This window comes from Aethalodelphis obliquidens, unplaced genomic scaffold, assembly GCF_003676395.1.
Source record: "Aethalodelphis obliquidens isolate GAN/ISIS:26980383/991018 unplaced genomic scaffold, ASM367639v1 scaffold56, whole genome shotgun sequence".
Classification (NCBI taxonomy): Eukaryota; Metazoa; Chordata; class Mammalia; order Artiodactyla; family Delphinidae; genus Aethalodelphis; species Aethalodelphis obliquidens.
Genome location: NW_020838000.1, coordinates 1421546 through 1443932, shown reverse-complemented (window position 1 = coordinate 1443932; position 22387 = coordinate 1421546).

Genomic DNA, 22387 nt, shown 5'->3' with positions numbered 1-22387 from the left:
ACAACCACTGAATTGTATACCTTAAAAGGGTGAACTTTACGTTATGTGAATTATATCTCAATTAAACTGTTAGAACAAAAAAGTGAGTCCTCACCAAAGCTGGGCAGAGGTTACACTAGGTCCCGTGAGAACAATTCCTCTCACCCCTCACTTGAGTGGTTTGGGTCTAAGGTGTACTGCTCTCCAGTCACAGAACATGTGTCTACGTGTGAGAGAGAAAAGCTTGTTAAGCATTTGTTTGCATCCTCCAGCCTCAGGTTCTAAGAGGCTGGCCTGGAAGATAATCTGAAGAGCAGGTTGGATGCCCTCCTAAGGACGGCTCCAACCTCCATGCCCATCAGAGCCTGCGTTCTTTCCCGGGGGCTCTGTGGTCCCTTCCACATACAGCCCCCTGGCACACACAGTGGTCCAGCCCTGGAGCCTTGTTCACTCAAAACAACTTGGGGAGGTATCAGTATTCGCATTTGCACATGAGAAAAACCAAGCTCAGAGAGATGGTGGCTCAAGAAGCAAAGAAAACGGACATTGATTTTATCCTCATGAGTTTGCCAACCCCCTTTAATGTGATTCTTCGAAGTGCTCTTATTACTCAGCCATTAAAAAGAATGAAATAATGCCATTTGCAGCAACATGGATGGACCTGGAGATTATCATACTACGTGAAGTAAGTGAGACAGAGAAAGACAAATACCATATGATATCGCTTATGTGGGGAATCTAAAGTATGACACAAATGAACTTATCTACAAAGCAGAAACAGACTCACAGACACAGAGAACAGGCTTGTGGTTGCCAAGGAGGAGGGGGTTTGCGGGGAGGGATGGAGTGGGAGTTTGGGGTTAGCAGATGCAAACTATTATATTTATGATGGATAAACAACAAGGTCCTACTGTATAGCACAGGGAACTATATTCAATATCCTGTGATAAACCGTAATGGAAAAAATATGAAAAAGAATGTGTATATGTATAACTGAGTCACTTTGCTGTACAGCAGAAATTAAGCATGACATTGCAAATCGACTATAGCTCAATCAACTTAAAAAAAACAGTGAACCTTGCTGACTAATTTTGTCACAGACCTCTGGGTTCAGTAATGACTACAGCTGAGCTAAAACATGATCATTGACAATGATAGCAAAGCTGAGCTTCAGTTAATTTCTGTGCTAGCCCAAAGAGTAAGTAAACCAACGGCTCTGATGAGTAAGAGCCCCCAGGGAAGCCCGAGTCCTGTCTGACTTCTGGTTTTCCCTCTCGTCCCCCATGACCTCAGCTGGGCAGACACCACTGGCGCCCACCGCACGGCTGAAACCTCATCAAGTACAGAAGATGGTGTTCATCGTCTCTCTCCCCGTGATAAACGGTTGTTTAGATGCTCAGGTTTCCCTCTTGGTGAAACTCAGACACAATAACAACTTACCACAATCACTGGCAGAATTTCAGTAGAGCTACTTTTGAGCCCCATAGAGCCACTGCCAGTCTGGCAGAATGTTTTTATTTTGTTTTGTTTGGTCTTGGTTTGTTTCTTAATTACAGACTGCAGTGTCCAGGATTCAAGGATGAATTATAACCGTGGGTGGCCCACTGGTTTACCAAGGCTTGTGAATACTGCCAGGCCATAGCCGAGACAGTCCTGAGGCTTGGGGGTACCTGGTGTGGAAAAGAACACAGAGCAGCTCCGAAGTGCCAGAAAAACTGGAAACATGGTAGTTCCTCCTGGGTCCATCTTACCTCCCCCACAGGCACCTGGAGACCTGACAGAAGACATATTTAACCCCCTTGACCACAGTCATATGGGTACATGCGTACCTTTCCTTTGCTAACCTTAAAAATAAAATATCCTTCTTAGCAGTATTTTTTTGGATCTGTCATCTAAAGCAAAGAAAATAAAAGCAAAAATAAACAAATGGGACCTAGCTAAACTTAAAGTCTTTCTCACAGAAAAGGAAACCACCAACAAAACAAAAAGACAACCTACTGAATAGGAGAAAATGGTTGCAAATGATATGACTGATAAGGAGTTAATATCCAAAATATATAAACACCTCATACAACTCAATATAAAAAGAAAAAGAAAAACCCTGACTGGGCAGAATTTCTGAATAGACATTTTTCCAAAGAAGACATACGGATGGCCAACGGGCACATGAGAAGATCCTCGATGTCACTAATCATCAGGGAAATGCAAATCAAAACCATGGTGAGATATCACCTCATACCTGTCAGAACAGCTATCTTCAAAAAGACAACAAAGAACAAACGCTGGTGGGGATGTAGAGAGAAGGGAACCCTCATACACTGTTGGTGGGAATGTTAATTGGTGCAGCCACTGTGGAAAACAGTATGGAGGTTCCTCAAAAAACTAAGATTAGAAATACTATATGATCCAGCAGTTTCACTCATAGGTACCTAAAGAAAACAAAGACACTAGTTTGAAACGACACATGTACCCCAAAGTTCACAGCCTCATTATTTACAGTTGCCAAGATATGGAAATGACCTAAGTACTCATCAGCAGATGAATGGATAAAGATGATGTGGTACATATAGACAATGGAATACTTCTCAGCCATAATAAAGAATGAAATTCTGCCATTTGTAGCAACATGGATAGACCTCAAGGGTAGTACTATGCTTAGTAAAATAAGTCAGACAGAGAAGACAAATACTGTATGTTATCACTTATATGTGAAATCGTAAAAATAAGAAGAATGAATATAACAAAGCAGAAATAGACTCACAGATACAGAGAACAAACTAGTGGTTACCAGTGGGGAGAGGGAATGGGGGAGGGGCAAGATAGGGGTATGGGATTAAGTGGTACAAACTATTATGTATAAAATAAATAAGCTATTTATTGTATTGTACAGCACAGGGAATATAGCCAGTATTTTAGAATAACTATAAATGGAGTATAATCTATAAAAACATTGAATCACTACATTGTACACCTGAAACTAATATAATATTGTAAATCAACTATACTTCAATTTAAAAGAAACAAAAGATGGAGCCCATAGGCCTGTGGAAGAATTAGATATTGGGAATAAAGGAAGAAAAGAGTCAAAGATTATTCCAAAGATGGACTGACAAGCTGGAATGGATCAAGGTCAGAGAAAACGTCCAGAAGAGTGAATGTGAGCAGCAAGCTGAGTAAGGAAGAAAGAAATCATCCTGGGGGTCTGAGGGAGCAATACTAGAGCACCGCAGTTAGGACGGATGGAGCACAGAGGCGGGTGGCTTTGGGGTCGTGGGCAAGTGGAGAGGATTTAAAGGCAGGAGAAAACGGTTGCACAAAGCTGTGGGAATGGAACAAACATTGAATGTCAGGGGAAGAAGAGACCCACAGAATTGGGTAAGGCAGCTTTGCTAGGAAGCAGCGAAAGTGCGGCGGAGAAGTCAGGTGCAGTGGGGATATGGGAGGCTTGACTGCCTGCCCAGTAATGCACTGTGAGTCTAGACACCTGGCTTCTAGGTTCAGCCATGATCTGTGCATCACATAAGAGGCCACTTGCTTTTGTGAACATCAGGAAAGTTGTAAAAGTACTACCAGAGATATGGTATGAAAACTCTGAGATCTTAAAATTAGCAGTGGGCCATCCAAAATTTAAAGATTGATCATTTATATGAACACTACTTTAACTCCACATGTGGATAGTGGAACTCATCTTTCTGTGCATTTTAATAACCTGGATGAAATTCAATGTGTGCTTTTGGTTATGTAATTTATGTAGCAGAACTCTCTTATGCACATGTACCGTTTACTATACGCTCTACATTTCTGGGTGCACTAAGCATCTGCACTTAATATCAACCGTTCAGGGCTACAGGCACAAAGCCACTTATGCTCTACTTCATGGGCAGTTAAAGGATTTATCAAGAGTAACTTTTTCTACTCTCAATTTTTGCCTTGGGTATTAGAACGTAAGCCTTGAATGAGATGCAAGTTTGCTCCAAGCACTGGTTCACAGTATTGGCTGCACACTGGAATTGCCAGGGAGCTTTAAAAACTGGTGATACCTGTGTCCTTTCCCCTGAGATTCTGACTTAATTGATCTGGGGTGAGGCCTGGGTGTCAGAATCATTAAAACCTCCTGGGGTGATTCTAATGTGCAGCAGAGTTTGAGAACTACTGCTTTAAGTTTATTTTGATTGTTTTAAGATATATATATATATATGTGCATATATATATATATTTTTTTTATTGAAGTATAGTTGATTTATAATATTAGTTTCAGGTGTACAACATAGTGATTCGATATTTGTATAGATTATACTCCCTTTATAGCTATTATAAAATATTGGCTATATTCCCTATACTGTACAATAATATATCTTTGTAGATTATTTATTTTATACATAGTAGTTTGTACCTCTTAATCCCCTACCCCTATCTTCCCCTCCCCTCTTCCCTCTCCCCACTGATACCACCAGTTTGTTCTCTATATCTGTTAGCCTATTTCTGTTTTGTTATATTCATTCATTTGTTTTATTTTTTAGTTTCCACATGTAAGTGATAACACAGTATTTGTCTTTCTCTAATTTATTACACTAAGCATAACAACCTCTAGGTCCATCCATGTTTCTGCAAATGGCAGAATTTCATTCTTTTGTATGTCCGAGTAATATTCCATTGTATACATGTACCACATCTTCTTTATCCATTCATCTATTGATGGACACTTAGGTTGTTTCCATATCTTGGCAGTTGTAGATAGTGCTGCTATGAACATTGGGGTGCATATATCTTTTCAAATTAGTGTTTTTGTTTTCTTAAAATATATACCCAGAAGTGGATTGCAGAATCATATGGTAGTTCTATTTTTAGTTTTTGGGGAAACTCCATACCGTTTTCCACAGTGGCTGCACCATTTTACATTCCCCCCCAACAGTGTACGATGGGCCCCTTTTCTCCACATTTTCGCCAGCATTTATTATTTGTAGACTTTTTGATGATGGCCATTCTGACCCGTGTGAGGTGACGCCTCGTTGTGGTTTTGATTTGCACCTATGAGCTCCATCTCGAAAGTCCTCCAGAATCTCCCCACTGCCTACCACCCACACAAGTACAAGGCACCATTTGACGCCACCTTGGTTATTGTAATAATCACCCAATAAGTCTTCCTGCTTCCACTTCTGCCCTTACAGAATGGCTTCCAGAGTGATCCTTTTAGACCGTAATTCCAGGCATGTCCCTCCCCTATTCAAGGTCCTTCAATGGCTCCCACCACCCTTAGGATGAAACTGAAAATTCACCAACATCTTCTAAGACACACGAGCGGTTAAAACTTTCTTCACGGAGTTTGACTGTCCATATTAATAATAACAGCTGGCATTGAAAAGTGTTTACACAACGCACTGCTCTAAGCCTTTTACATGTTTTACCTGGTAAGAAACAGAGGCACAAAGAGGTCAGGAGACTTTCCCCAAGTACACCGGCAGTAAGCCATGAGCTAGGATTTGAACCCATACCAGCCTCTGGACCACCGCCCCTGCTGCTAGACATAGGCCATATACTAAGATGTGCTGCAATCCACGCTCTCAGACCCTCATTGTAATTTCAAATATTTCTGTAAGGAACCCGACACTATTTGTTTTCTTACATTTGCAAATGCATCAGTGTGTGACTTTGTAGGTGGAAAGATTTTAAGGAAGGGAAAAGAGAAAAAACTGGAGCCTGAATTAATTAGGCAAGCCCAATCCCTCAGACAGCAATGCCCCAGAGCCAAGCTGGGAGCCAAGAAATTTGTTTTAAAAATATGATCTCTCCCAAGCCGCAGATTACGTCAAATATATGGTGATATACCACCCAAAAGGCAAAACCGCAGCTTGCTTATTTAAAGACTGCTTTAGGTTAGCTTAGCTGCTCAGCTGCACCACAAGCCGTGGGCTGCAGTTTCTAGGCAAGGGTTGAAAAGTCATCTGGAGAAGAGGCACCATGGTCCTGCCCTCCCAGAGGCTCTGCGTCTTTGGAAGGAGTGCCCTGGTCTGCTGACGTCAGGCAGGCTGGTGGGCCACTGGCTTTCACCATAGCCACCGCCGGCCAGAAGTGTCCACCACACTCCCTGCCCCATAAGGAGGGAACAGTCCTGTTTGTTGAGTAGCACAAAGAGCTTGGGCTTCGACCAGCGTTCCCTCAGAAAGAGGAAACTGTCCCCCAGTGGTGTGAACAACAGGGATGGGGAAGGGTCTGAGGCATCTGGGAGCAGGGTCACTGCAGAGTCAGGAGAGGAAGGCAGGTGGCCGGTTGTTTGAGACAGTCATGCAGTTCAGGCGATTAACCCACCGGGTCCCCGTCTTGTCCCGAGGGCCCAGGCTCTTCTGTTGATTCTGCTTCCTGAGTGACACGTAGGTACCCTACCTGGAGCCTGGTCGCATTTGGGGGGAAGAGTTTAGGAGGTTTAGCTGGCCCTCCCCGATGTATCATACAGTTGTCATCTGAAACCATGGAGAACATGGGGAAGGAAAGGCCGTTACACCCCAGGAGGGGCCGTGCCCGTTTTTGGCAGGGGGGAGTGAGTGAGCTGGCGTTGAGTTTCTTGATCAGGTCTCCATGGCGGGCCGGCGGCCCCCCAGCAAGGCCTGGTACCCCTGTCCTCTGCGTGAACCTGCCTGAAAGGGATCCAGGAGTTATTGGGTAATCAGGACTTGTCAGCACCTCGGTTATGCAGGATGGTTCAACCCGATAATGTGAATGGAACCTGTAATAGCGCTGATGAAAAGCGCTCCAGTTTCAAAAGGGCCTTGAATGATTTTTTGTTCATTTTCTGTTTACATGTAATGTGTTATTGATGTCATTACCTTATAATACAGCAGCTTGTTTCATAGAAAAAACAGGAATTATTCATTCTTTAAAAAAAAAAAGACTAAGAAGAAAGAAGGGAAGAAAGAAACCCGTTACGTGAGGAAAATTGCATTCGAATGCTGCAACTGAAACATATTGATTTTCTGGCACCAGACTTTTTAGATTAAAAATGCCAATACTAAATCCTTTCATGACCCATAGTTCATATGAAGTTCGCATGTCATTTACTATTATTCTGTGGGAAAAAAAAGAAGCTGAATCTTTAATGAAAACAGAGTTGGAAAGAATGTCTGCCGTTTCTACAATTTGCATACATTATAATAATGCTTGCTTATGCATGCTGAGTGGGGTGGGTTGAACATTTTTGTTAGTTCAGATCAAAAACCGTGTGTCTATGTTAATCGTCTGCCTGGCTTGGCCTCACCCTGGGTAAGGACCATGGATGGACCACTTTCATCATCCAAGCATTCAGGGCGGCATGTCAAGCTGCCCCGTGGTAAGACATGTTCCTTCACGTTCTGTGAGGGTCAGAGACCTACGTCTGGTCTCACCATGGTCCAGAAAACATCAGTGGTACCTTTTCGTTGTTAAGAACAATAACAGAGCCACAGAAGTTCCTGGCATAGTCCTGATTTTGTTGCATAGTTATTGCTGATCTCAGAAGTTCCTGGGCCAACACACCAAAGCCTCCACAGCACCTCTGGTTGCACTTCTGTTTTCTTACAATGTGCCATGAGTTAGATTTGAAAGTCAAGCAAAAACATCTTTCCTAAAAACCCATGTCCTTCTTCTCTATTCTTCCATGTTTTCAAGCCATTATCGCAAACTTGTGTGCCTTTTTCAGAGCTCACTCTACCTGTTGCTAAGCCAGGGACTGTTGGGGTTTCCTTGTCTTTGGACAAAGATGAGCTCATTCTCTAACTTTTCAGTCTTTATTCCTAAAAGGAGGATGATACACTCAGAGAGTGTAGATTTCTTGGATAAGCAGCTCCTCTAACTGGAATCCTGCTTAGCATCCACAGCAGGGGTTGACAAGATCCACAAACCAAATCTTAACCTGACACCTGCTTTTGTAAATAAAGTTTTATTGGAACACAACCACGTCTGTGTGTTTACATATTGTCTATGGCTCTGCAATAGCAGAGTTGAGTAGTTGCCATTCAGAATGCATGGCCAGCAAAGCCTGAAGTATTTGCTATCTGGTCCTTCCCGGAAAAAATGTGTGTTCCTTCTAAAATCTTCTCCTACGTTATGATGTCCAAGAGTAGATACAGCTGCTTCTCAAAGCTTCACTATGAACGCGAACTTAAGAGTAGGTTAAATCATGAATTTAAAATCATGGCCTTTCGAGGTGGAATCTTACAAATCACCTTGTCCTACTTCCCATCTGACTGATGTTTGATTACCGTCAGTAACATATTCCAGTATTGGGACAACTATTAAATCCCCAAACATGCCATTCTGTATTTTGATAGTTCTGTTAGGAACTCTTCCTTGAATCAAGTAAAAATCTATCTCCTTGTTGGTTCTTTCCATTTGTATGTCTGTATGCTTTGCAGGCATATACACAAGTATGAACCCTCCTCAATGCAATGATCATTCAGGTATTAAAAACTGTTATTTTCTCCCTGAGTGTTTTCTTCTTCAAGTTAGATATTCCAGTTTACTTTCCTGGTTCCTTTTATGTTTGAGTACTGAGGCCTTTACCAATCCAGTCACACTCCCCTGGATGCCTTAATCCATCACCAGGTACTCAGGCAATATTCCAGGTTGTGGTTCCACCAATGTGGAGTTACACAGAGCCATCACCTCCATCATTCTAGAATTAATATTTCTGTTATTGTAAGCTAAAATTGAATTTGCCTTTGGGGAGACCACATCTCACTGTTGATTCTGACCATGCATGAAATCCACTGTCTCAGTCAGCTCTGGCTGCTACAACAAAATACCATAGACTGGGTGGTTCAAACAGTAGACGTGTGTTTCTCACGGTTCTGGAGGCTGGGAATTGTAAGACCAAAGTGCCGGCATATTTGGCTCCTGTGAGAGCCCGCTTCCTGGTTTGTAGACGGCCACCTTCTCACCGTATGCTTGCAGTTCCTTTCCCGGGTTGTGTGCACCTGAAGAGAGAGGTCTCTCTGTCTCTTCGTATAAGAACACTAATCCAACCCTCATGGCTTCATCTAAACCTAATCACCTCCCAAAGGCCCCGCTTCTAAATACCATCACATTGGGAGTTAGGGCTCCACCCTGTGAATTTTGGGGGGATGCAAACATTCAGTCCATAGCATCAACTACAACCCCTTTTCGGATATATAGAAAGTTATCTTGCTCTTTTTCCTACCTTTGGCCTTTTTCCACAGACCTACCCCCGCCATCATACCTGCCTGAACTGTGTCTCTGATTTTACGAGGGCACCTGATCCCTTAACATCTGATAGTTGCTTCTTAACTGGGAAGGAATAAAACAAAGGTCTCTAATCCTTTCTCCCTTCATCCATCCATGTGAAACATGGCTTCTTCCAAACTACTGACTCTTCTCCCACCTACTTTATCCACCTCCAATGGAAAGAAAGTGGCTAAAAACAAAGACTCCCCACCTTTTGGTAACATGATAGGATTGGCCATGCTGGCTTTCTGTGGCTGAGCAGACCATATGATGAAACCTGGCCAATGAATCACAAACGTGAAAATGATGTGCATCACTTCCAGACCAAGCATGTAACTGCCAGTTCAAAACGCTGGATCTCTCTCCTCTCTGTTTCCTCTCTCTCAGTTTCTCTCTCTCTCTCTCTGGCATGATGTTCAGCAGCATTCAAGACTGTGGCCATCGTACGAGTCTGGGTCTCAGAATATGGTGGCAGAGAGCAGATCCCCTGCTAAGTCAGGGTGGACATGGAGACTGCGTGAAAAATATTCCTTTGTTTCTGTAAGTGGCTGAGATTTGGGGGTTGTTTTTGCAACATAGCCTGGCCTATCTGACTTATATTCACATTTTCTGGACACTCATTCATTCAACATCAGGTAACTCTTTGTTTAGTAGCTACTGTGTGAAAGCACTTGGGCTGTCACAGTGAACAAAACAAAAATCTCTACCCTCGTGGAAATAAAGGGTTTAACATTTAATGTCATGGCCACGTCACACCTGGACTCTTCCAAATACGGTGTGGCAGACAGAAGGTAACACATTCAGGCGGAGTGTCTTTAGATGTGTGATTGTCCGTGAATACGTTAGAGGTCATCCAGGCTGGGTGTCGGAGTGCCAGGGTTCAAGTGCTAGTGTTGCCACTTACCTGCCGTGTGACTTTAGGCTGACCGCTCTACTCGTCTGGGACTCTCTTTCCTTTACCCCTTTACATGCACGCTTAGTTCCATTCCATGCCATTCATAACCCATGGTTGTCCAGCCTCTACTTGAATACTTCCGGAAACAGGATCCTCACCACTTCCCAAGGCAGTGTTATATTTCTGAGCACCTGTGTCTGCTTGAATGTTTTTCCTCTGAAGCTCTTACACTCCAGAAGCCTGGAGATGCAGCAAATTACATTTTGTGGTGAAATCCCCAAGGCCAGAATTTGCAGGTAAATCCATTTTTTACTGAGTTCCTATTTTGTGCCAAGCACTGCCTTGGACTAGAAGCTCTGGAGCTTAGAGGAGAAGCTTGCACAATGGCCCTGAACTTCACGTTCAAGTAGACGGATAAGAGTGGCAGGTAGGCATTCTTTTTTTTTTTTTTTTTTTTGCGGTACGCGGGCCTCTCATGGCTCACGGGCCCAGCCGCTCCGTGGCATGTGGGATCCTCCCAGACCGGGGCACAAACCCGTGTCCCCTGCATCAGCAGGCGGACTCCCAACCACTGTGCCACCAGGGAAGCCCGGCATTCTTTAAATGGTTATAATAATACTGACTGATTCATTGGAGAGTTGTGGGAATTAAATGAGAAAATACAGGTAAAATGTTCAAAATGCCCAGAGTAGTGTTAGTAAACTTTTAATAAAGATAAGTAATATTTCTATTATAGCTAATACATATTACATCATTTTTCTTTTAACTTCTGTTTCTTTTTAAACACCTTTAATTTGTTTCACACTGGTATTTAACCAGTTATTCTTTGAGAGTCAGGTAGGTCCCAGAAGTGTTTGAATGCCTCATTTCAGGGTGCAATCAGTCCCATGGTTTCATCTCTGCCCTCTGAAAGACTACTCCAGAGTGGAAAAAAAATGTTGGTTATGTACCTGGCTTTTGTGTTTTTTTTTTTTTTTAAAAAAATAGCCCTCTGAAGGGAATTATGACAGTGACTGCTAAAAAAAAAAAAAAAAAAAAAAAGTGGCAGGTAGGCACCAGGGCATGACATATTGTACTAAATTGTGTTTCAGAGTCAGGGGAAAGGGAGACATGGTGGGGATGAGGGTGACCAAGGAGGGCTTCATGGAGAGCATGGGACTTGTGTCTAGCCTGGAAGGATTGTAGACTCCAGGTAGGTGGAGGGCATCAGGGAGTGACCTGTCAGACAGAGAGAGCCCCCTTAGGGAAGGCGAGGACAGTGAGTGTGGTGTCCTATGGAAGCAGGATGGGGCCCCCCTGGTAAGAACAGAGAGCGGGCGTGAGGAAGAGAGTCTGACCAGCACTGTGCGGACAGTGACCAGAGGAGCCCACTGGTAGAACTTGGAAAGACAGAATACCAGCCATCCATACTGTCTAGATGTGTAGTAAAGGATTTCTTCATTTTGTTTTCAATCAAAAAGTTCTCCCATAGCTAACAAAAAGAGCTTTGCCTATCCGGAACTTCTCCTTTTATCACAGATTCTCCATTTGTTTAGTTTTCATCTAATTAACAATAGCTATCAAACTTTCAAATTACAGATGTTCCTCCCTGATCATCCCTTGTGTTGATGGCAAATTCTCCACATCAGTGTAAATAGGTCAACTGAAGGCTTCCATGGGGAGGCAGGGGGGAGCTTAAGCCTGTCCTCACTCTGTAACAAGACATGTTGGTGGGAATGGAAATTGGTGCAGCCACTAGGGAGAACCGTATGCAGGTTCCTTAGAAAACTAAAAATAGAGCTACCATATGACCCAGCAATCCCACTCCTGGGCATATATCCAAAGAAAACCATAATTCAAAAAGACACATGCATCCCTATGTTCATAGCAGCACTATGTACAATAGCCAAGACATGGAAACAACCTAAATATCCATTGACAGAGGAACGGATAAAGAAGATGTGGTACATATATACAACGGAATATTACTCAGCCAGAAAAAGGAACAAAATAGTGCCATTTGCAACAACATGGATGGACCTAGAGATTGTCATACTAAGACGAGTAAGTCAGACAGAGAAAGACAGATATCATATGATATCACTTATATGTGGAATCTAAACAAAAAACAACAATGATACACATGAACTTATTTACAAAACCAAAACACACACACAGATTTAGAGAACAAACTTATGGTTACCAGGGGGTAAGGCTGGGGGTGGGAGGGATAGACTGGGAGTTTGGGATTAATATGTACACACTGCTATATTTAAAATAAAATGCCTTTCCATGAAAAAAAAAAAAAGACATTTGGAGAAGGGAAATATGGAAAGGAACACAGTTGCCAAATGGGCTCCATCCTTCATCTAAGTGATAGGTTTATTTAGGCTTTCAATGAGGATGGCTTTCCCCGGGGCACATATGGTACATAGACAGTTCAGGCTCATGACACAAACTCTCAAAAAACACAGGGAATGACAGTAGGGGCTGTGGAGGCACACACTGCAGCTGCCCCTCTTTGCCTCTCAGCTGACCTCCTGGGTGTTTCCGTCTCCTTGTTCAAGTAAGTGAGTTTCAGGTCCCCACAGAAAAATTCACATGAGACCCAAGCTCCTTCATGTTGTACTCAATTAAAAAGAAAAAAGTAAGAAGACGGGTGAAAAAAGAAATCCTGTGTTCCAAATGGAAGTTATTTGGGGAGCAGATGAGTTGTTCCCTGTGGTATGAGGGGAAGTGGTTAATGAACTTACTGAATCCAAGGCAGTCATTTTGAAATGCCGAGGAGGGCGGGGGAGAGTCAGAGGTGGAGGAAAAATTAGTGTGTTATTTCTATAAATGGAAAGGTGGAATTTGGGCTAATTACCTTTTGGAAAGTTAAGGTTATCATTAAAAATAATGCACTGACTTTTCTGTAGATCTTGATAGTTTTCAAAACACGTCCAGATCCAGTATTTTGTTTGATTCCCCCAGCAACCCTGGGAGGTAGGCAGAGTGGATTTTTTTTTTTTTTTTTTTTGGTGTTCATTTGACAGATGAGAAGTTAGAGGATTCCCTCAAGATTACACAGCTAATGAACAGTAAAGTCAGGCCTTTAGAAACTCAGTCCTAACTCTGGTCTTGTCAAGTATGGAGGAAAAGCAAAACCTGGGAGTTAACAGTGGGTTCATAAAATGCAATCCACTTAAGAGAGGAGGTGTGGCAATGTAAATAGTTTAGTAGGCAAGGGCTCACTCTGGAGCAGAAATTGCAAATAGAGATCATAATCTACTAGAAGATGACCTTGCACAATTATGGCCCAAACAATGTTGACAAAGTTTTTTCAATTTTTAACAAGATTTAAAATTCAGGACAATTCACAGTGAAATCTAGATTTCTCATCTCTCTTAAAATCAGCATGTCTGGTTCCACTGTCTGGTCCCACATGGCCACAACCAGCAGGAGCTTAGGAGCGTGTCCCTCTTTGATAGATATGAGTGCTCTAGTTTGCCACAGTCCTCACCATTCCCTATCGCCCCCAGCCCTGAAGACCAGGGGTCAGTTGATATTTACATCACACCCCTGCTGTTATTTTTCTCCTACTCATCTGCACCGTTCATTGGATTCTGCAGGCATTTGAACTTGTGCCTCCTGGCTCTATCAATTTCTGGCTATGTGAACGTGGCAGTCTACTTTCACTCTCAAGGTTTCCACTTCTGTTTCCATTCTATAAAATAGGGATGATAATGGTGGCACTATAATGAGTATTTGGGACTTTTTTGTTATTTTTTTCTTTTTCTTTTTTTTTACACTGAAGTATAGTTGATTTACAACGTTTTAGGTGTATAACAAAGTGATTCAATTTTATATATATATATATATATATATATATATATATATACACACATATGTGTATATATATATTCTTTTTCACAGTCTTTTCCATTATGGTTTATTACAAGATATTTAATATAGTTCCCTGTGCCATATAGTAGGTCCTCGTTGGTTATCTATTTTAGATATAGCATTGTGTATCTGTTAATGCCAAACTCCTAATTTATCCTCCCCCCTTTCTGCTTTGGTAACCATAAGTTTGTTTTCAATGTCTGTGAGTCTATTTTTGTTTTGTAAATAAGTTCATTTGTACCTTATTTTAGATATAAACGATATCATATGATATTTGTCTTTCTCTTTCTGACTTGCTTCACTTAGTATGATAATCTCTAGATTCATCCATGTTGCTGCAAATGGCATTATTTTTTTATTTTTTTTTTTTTGTGGTACGCGGGCCTCTCACTGCTGTGGCCTCTCCCATTGCAGAGCACAGGCTCCGGATGCACAGGCCCAGTGGCCATGGCTCACGGGCCCAGCCGCTCCGCGGCATGTGGGATCTTCCCGGACCGGGGCACGAACCCGTGTCCCCTGCATCGGCAGGCGGACTCTCAACCACTGCGCCACCAGGGAAGCCCTATTTTGTTCTTTTCATGGCTGAGTAATATTCCAGTGTATACCACATCTTCTTTATCCATCCCTCCATCAGTGAATATTTAGGTTGCTTCCATGTCCTGGCTATTGTAAATAGTGCTGCTATGAACATTGGATATTTGGGATTTTTTTTTTTTCTTTCAACATTCTTTCTTTCTTTGTAAGTTCCCATCTTATGGGGATAAGGAGATTCACATGTTTCCCAAGACTCCCTAGCACCTAGGGCAGCACTGGGTGTCCCTGGCTCCTCCACTCAAATGCAGATGAACCAGATTTAGGTCTGACGGGTAGTGACCCGCAGGAACACACACATGCATGGTGCATCTTGCAAGAGCTACATTACGTCTGTGGAAACAGCCATGGCAGGTGCGTCAGTGGTACCATTCAACACCCAGCATCAGTGGGTTGGCGATGTGAGCCAGTATAGGACACGTCTGGGCTCCCTCCATCCCCTGCATGGAGTGAGCCATCCTTGCTGGTTGCCTAACTCCCAAGCCCTGTTCTCTGGCCTTCGCAGAGGAACCGTGAGCTCCTTAGGTCCCTGCGGTGCTTGTCTTTTGCCTGGTGGGTCTCGGCTCCCTTCCCCACCCGTCCCCTCGTCTACTCTATATTGTACAGGGAAACCGCCATAAAATACACTTCCCAAGCTCCTGTGTCAGCAGGTTTGTAAAGCTCACGCAGTTTGGGGGCCCTCTTTTATAAAAAATAATTCAAAATTATAAAAACAAAATTATGTAAAAAAGGGAATATTTAATGAAAAAAATCACAACAAATTACAGATCTTAAAAATTTTACCTACAGTGAGAAAATAAAAGAACAAATAAAAAGCTGGAAACATAAGATCATATTTTTCTTGAACTGTGGCAGATGTCTCTCTCCTACTTTTTTCCTAGAATTTTCGACTTTATACTCTTGGATTTTCTCTTCCTATGACAATAATTTTCTGTAGAGAAAAATCAGAAATATCATTCAGTCTTTCCTCAGTATGCTGACTGGAATTCACTTTTTTATTATTGACGATTTAGAAGAGTTTCAATTATCAGCTCATTATTAATGCAGTTATGTAAAATTTTAGGATCATTGTCAATTGTGGGCAAGCCTCTATCAACTTGCTTTCAGTGGTAGAGCTGTGAGATTTTTAAGGTAGTTTAAGTGTCTTATGTTGCAACCAAATGGTTTGTTATCACGTCCTCGTGTTAAGGCATCCAAGGTGATAGGCAGGTGAAATGGCACAGCGGACAGTCGTGTTTTACTGTAGGCTATTCTGACACCAGGGAAAACCTTTTTCCCCTGTCTGAATGTCTGATAGGACATTTAAGATGCATGTAAGATGCGGAAAATTCTCAGGGGCGTGGGACAGTCTGATATCTGCAGGATGTCTACGTACTAAGTGGTGCTAGCAATCCTCAATCCTATGACAGCAACCAGACTCCCTGTTCATTTATCTCCGAAATAAATGTGAACCACAGACATACACCCCACTAGACACCAACTAAATCACCTTCCCCTAGCCAGCCCCTCCCTAAAGATGCCCCAGGCCATTTGAATGACAAATTCCAGAGGAAATGTGAGACGGGGTGTGCATAGAGAATTTAAAGAGACAGCAGTGATAGCCATGAGTTCAAATAGCATATTTTTTAAATTGCATACATAGGACCCTTGTACACAAATTGCTAGGGCCTTGTAAGGGGTCTTCATGGTGAGAGGCCCTTCAGCCTAGGCCTCACTAACTTCCCTCTCAATCCACTTCTTCCAGCCTGGCCTGGTCAAAAGGAGGCACTGGCAAGGGTTGGGGGTTGGGGGGCGCCTGGCTTTTGTTCACCCCACTTCTTCCCTTTCTCCCTCCAGCTTCCTGCCTGTGTCAATTTCTATCAGCACCCCTTTCAATTTCCAGCTCTAACAGAACATGTGTGACTAGTTACTGTATTAAATTCATTCTACTGGATCACCTAGAATGGGGTTGTTTTTCTAACTGGACTCTGATCCATACTCTTTTTCTGCTTAAAAAAAATAAGCTTAGAAAATTTTATATGTTTCTGAATTTAGCCTAAAGATTTTGTATCAATAGATCCCTATTGTCTTCAGTAAACTTTTGATATGTGGCACCAGGCTGAGCCATTTAATCTGAGGTTAATCTGAGGGCTAATCTGAGGGCCATTATATCCATATATCTTTTTTATGTATTTATATAATTTCTAGTCTGTCTACTTATTGAGAGACAGAGAGTGTCATTTTTCTCCACAATTGCAGACATATGAAAGGTGGCATATTCTATTAAGAGAAAGCCTTAAATATGGGCGAGCGTCATCCAGAACTCCCTTGAAGTACCTTATATAATACAGGTAATAGGACCAAGTTATAAAAATGCCAAAGAATCAGTGGGATTAGAGCTAGGAACAGAAAATGAAATTTTATTTCATTTGGAAAAACATGCCTGGGGGAAATAATATATAATTCGGATCTATTAATAGAGTAGTAAAACCGGGATGGTGCTGAGACCGAAAGAGGATTAGAATAGCAGTGACGACAAACTTGGGGTCAGCACCATAGTCACATGGTAATAACTTTAAGAACAAAAACTGGACTGCAAGTTGAGGAGAGAACAGCAAATTTATTAGTGTAAATGGTAAAAAGAAAAGACCAAAAAGTACAAGTGGCATTGCAGAGGACTAACAAATATGACAATGGTGCCATTTGGTACTTGTATATTTTGTCATTTTTTTTTATATTGGAGACATTTTCATAAATGGGACAGGTTACCATAAGGGACAGCAAAAAGTATTCTAATCCTAGAATTTGAGAAGGGATCCTAGAAACTACCTGGTTACCCTGTCATTGTACAGATGAGGAAATGCGAGAATAAGTAATTCACATCAAGGGATTCGGTTAAACAAGGTCCTTCCTTTCCCCTCAGAATCTTCCTTGTGTGTCAACTTACAATTCCATGTATGTTGACTAAGAGAAAATGCAAAACTAACCATAAGTATTTGATGATTAGAAATGGTGTAAAAAAACCCACAAAAACACACAGCACATTTGCATAGGTAAAAGAATAATGTAATCATTGAACCTATCTTGTTACAAGGATAGCTGCTCTGTCTGGTCTTTTGTTGCATCCTTAGTGCTCACCTCATGTCCGACACAGAGTTGCTGGATCATTGATTGGTGAGTAGATGCTTGGATGCTTGGATGATGGAAGAGAGGGAGGGAGACAGAGAGGAAGAGAAGGAGGTTGGGTGGAAAGACAGGTGACTGACCTCCAAGGGGAAATTTGATCTGATCTCCAACTTCCTGAGGAAGAACTGACCGTGGCAATTCTGGGCCATGCTATCTTATATTTAACACAGCAAGGACTTAATTTCAGGTAATATAAAAATCCAGTCTCATTTTCATGATCGGTAAGACTTGAGTTTGCCAAGAGAGGTGTCCAGGAGCGTCAATAGCAGGGCTAGGAGTCAATTGCCTGAAATTAGCAGCAAGACCTCACTATTTATGACTAAGTGGAGGAACACCAAATGAGTGAAGAATCTGAACTGCAGAACACAATTGCATTGCTTTTAGATGCCTACAGGAAAAATGGAATAGGCTAATAAAATATTACCTAGAAAAGATCAGTGGGGAAACCTCTTTTCATTCATTGATAAGAATGTGTATTCATCCTCTCAGTTATGAGTAACAGGATGCCTCCTACAAAATTTCAGGACGGTTTTAGATGGTTCTCTGGTATGAAAACATTCTCCTGGCACTTCTTTCACATTATTAATTACATGTGCACACCTTTTTCTCCACACCACCCAACCTCTGTCTGCCTTTTCACAAATGAGTAATTAAGGGAAGTCTGAATTGATGAGGTTTTTCAGGCACCACAATGTGGGAAGCAGCAGACACCCCGTTAAATGGTCAACTGGAGATCTTGAACACGTGTCACTGAGAAAAGGTTTTGTTTGAGTACCTTCCCACGGCAGAGTTTGTCTCTCTCGCTGATTGTGTCATTATCAATCTTACGCATTTTTTAAACTAATGAACAGAAAATGTGAGGAAAGTCTGCCATTTCTTTCCCTCTCTTTTCCCTCTTTCTGTGCAGCTGAGTTCAGTCCCCATCAGCACTCAATTCCATTCAGAGTTCACAGCCATCACAATAGCTGGTGCAGTTTTAGGTTAAGCATATTTTATCCATAAATTGCCATATTTGGTTCTCGAGTTATTATTGCAGTTCCTTGGGGTACATTTAAATCCACCTTATTGTAATAGATTATGGAATATAGGGGCTAATGTGTCTAATGTAAAATAAATGACTCTAATGATTTATGACGTGACACTTCAGTTTTATTGAACATAAGGATCATTGTACTGAAATGGATGGTGTATTGCTGGTTTAGCATAAAATACTGAATAACACATTCAGGAAAATGAATGGCTCGACCAGTTCATAATATTCTGCCCCTTCAGCTGAGAGGTCTTTAATAAGCAAGAGTGTCATTACACTTGAAAATGTATGTATAGGTAATCCATTATCTAGAACAGTGACAGGGGTCTGCTCAAGTCCTTATTAAAGAAGAGGCTCTTTAGGAGAAAATGCAGGGTTCTCTGGTCTTCCTGAAAGGATGATTTCCACCCAAGCACACGGCGACTCCTAACAGCGCCTAGCAGGATTGTAAGTGGCCCCCACGTTTAAACATTATCACCTTGAGACTCTCGTGACCTACTAGACACGGGAATTTCAGGAAGGTTTTGATTTTTCAGCATTGTCCTCGGGCAATATCCGTGATGTCGTTTCCTCTCTGTGTCCATTCACCAACGTTTCATTTTAACGCTCGCAGGGCCCAGCACTCATAGTAACTCGTGACGTGTCTTTCCCCCGAACTCCGTGTCTGTGTTTGATTACTGAATAACAAGGTAGAATTAAGAAGATCTAAAAAAAAAGAATGTATATATGGGTATAACTGAGTCCCTTTGCTGTATAGCAGAGATTGGCCCAACATTGTAAATCAACTATACTTCAATAAAAAAAAATTTGTTTTAAGTATAGAAAGAGAAGATGGAGAATAAATACCAAAAACATTTCTAAAAAAAAAGAAAAAGATCTGATTTAGCTGTTAATTTTTATTAACTACAATATGAAAGATGGTTTCCAGTGATCTGTTGGGTCAATACGTTTGTGTTCTTGGACCTGGGAGATGAAAGGAAATTCTTGACAGGTTTAAATTAATGCTGCAGTTCTGCCTTCCAAAAAGGGCGGGGTGGGGGGGAGGACAGGCGGGATAAGGGACTTGACATGAGTATTTTCTGACCCTCTCACCCCTGCAGTCCTGTGATCGCGGCCATCACAGCCCCATGGTCCTCCTGGGATACGGTTTGATGACGTAGGCAATTCCCACCTAATAACTGAATCCTCGTGGAATTCTCTTGATAGCATCCATCTCACTCATGGGGAGGATAACTAGTTTTTCTCTTGTGGAGGGTCGTGCTGTCCTCAGGGGTGAGTGAACTTGAGTCTTCTGAACCCAGCTGCTGCATCATGTGTGGGACTCTCATAAACCCATCACCCTATTTCCCCTCTCCACGTTCTGAGTCTACACCCATTTTCCAGCCCTCAGCCCAGACAAGCTCATTGACCAACCAAAACTGAGGAGTGGTCACGTTCCACCCAAGCCGGTGACTGGGGGCCTTTTCCTTACAGTCCTGAGGACCCAGTTCAACATCACGCCGTGCATACGTGGCGGTTTTGATTTCCTTCTCCTCAACAGCAGGTTTCACCGCCGCCTGAAGAGGGGGGGGTTCTGATGAGAAAGTAATCTGACAGCCAAGTGAACATTGTGTTCATAGAGTGGAGGAGGTTTACATTCCAGAACAGAAAAATCATGTTTAAGGTAGAATCTGCACTGTGCACATTTCAGACATTTATTTATTCAGGGTATACGCTCGAGCCATTTTTTTAAATTATTATTGTTTTGAAAAGGTGACACAGCTTGGAAGTATTCACTGCAGAAAGTCACTAGAGATATCTTGATATCCTAACTTAATTTGGGAGGTCAAAGGCTTGTTGTGTATCAGGCTATTTCTGGAACAGTGTGGATATGTTCCCCGTAATCAGCAACTAAAAATGAAAGTGATAAGGACCATCTTTTTGCTAATGGATATGTTGCTTTTGGATCTCTTGATACATCAGTCTGGGAGAGACGAAGGCAAGGGGCGCTGACCCCCTCAAAGGTTCCCTGACCTCTACAAACTGCCCACCACCAGCTCCTAAATTTTAGGATTCCTTTCCACAGTAAATTCTATGCAGTCATCAAAGATGGTCAGGATGTTTTCATAAAGAATATTAAGGTGGGCTTCCCTGGTGGTACAGTGGTTAACAACCCGCCTGCCAATGCAGGGGACACGGGTTCGATCCATGGCCCAGGAAGATCCCACATGCCGCGGAGCAACTAAGCCCGTGCGCCACAATAACTGAGCCTGCGCTCTAGAACCCGTGCCTCGCAACAAGAGAAGCCCCCGCAATGAGAAGCCCACGCACTATCTTGTTTTTTCTTCACGACTTCACTATATTCCCTCAAAATATTGTAGTAAATATAAATGGTTCATAAGACATTACCACTGCCCCACACGTGCTTGGTTTCTTTGCATTATGCTCTCACACCAGCTTCAGTTTGAATCCCTATCTGATCATCTTTGGGAACTGATCCCCACCGTATCATGATGACAGAAGAGAAGCTTACCACGGCCAAAACACACAATCTAAATCTCGGCCACTGAGAGGCCTTTTGCTGTGACTCCATTACCAATTCACTAACCCTCCGCCCGCCATTATCGTTCTCCTTCTGCCACTTCCCCATACCATGCTACCCCCGTATACTTGTGTTTTAAATTCTTCATCATGTCAAATAGCTACCTGACTTCTAAATTCTTATGTCTTACATCTAACACCAAAGTAATATTCAGAATCCAGGCTTCCATTTATGTGCATCCACAGGTAGAATTGCTGATGTTAACATGTCTCTCAAAAAAGTGCTAAAAAACGGGCTTTTTCTGAAACCAAGGATTTACATACATATTTATACCAGAGATATTATTTGGCTTCTTTCCCAGTGAATTCATCTAACTGTTTCTTCTTTCAATCTTGAAGCATCTAGTGAAATCCCAGGTAAAGCCTCAATGTTCATCACTTAATTCCTTCAAAACACTTTGATTTACAGAACAGAGACTTGTACCTGGGAAATTTTGAGGCACCCACCAACACTGATGTATATATATATATTTTTTTAACACTGATATTTAAAAGTATTTTTCCTCTGTATCCTCCTTCAAATTGTAAGCTGTATAAGCCCATCAAAGGAGCTTGGGGTTTCTCTCTGGGAGCCCTGTTTTTCTAAGTGTTGGTATCTTTGTGGAAATCAGCCTTAATTTAACAGGCAGACCTTCCCGTGTTGGACACGGTGAACCAGGATGAATTGGGAAACCACCGAGTTGATCAAGGGCAGTTATCCCTGAGCTGAACAGGACCTATGCCGTATCTGAAGTTCTGTGTGTCACATTGAGACTTTGAGAACTTGACTAAAGTGACTTTGAAACATACGGGGGAAAGTAATGGGTGTACTTGCACACCGCAGTAATGTATCTGCTTCCTCCAAGCCAGAGGTAACTGAATATTTGTATTGTATACTATCTTTTTGACCAAAAAAAGTTAAAATATCTAGAGATAAACTCAACAGAGACAAGTAAAGAAAAAATCTTAAATCTGCCATCAGCCACTGTGCTTCTTGAATAACTGCAAAGATACCTTGTTCTTGGGTAGGAGAGCTCAGTGTTATAAAGTCGTAACTTCTCCTCAGAATGAACTATGAGTTCAATGGTACG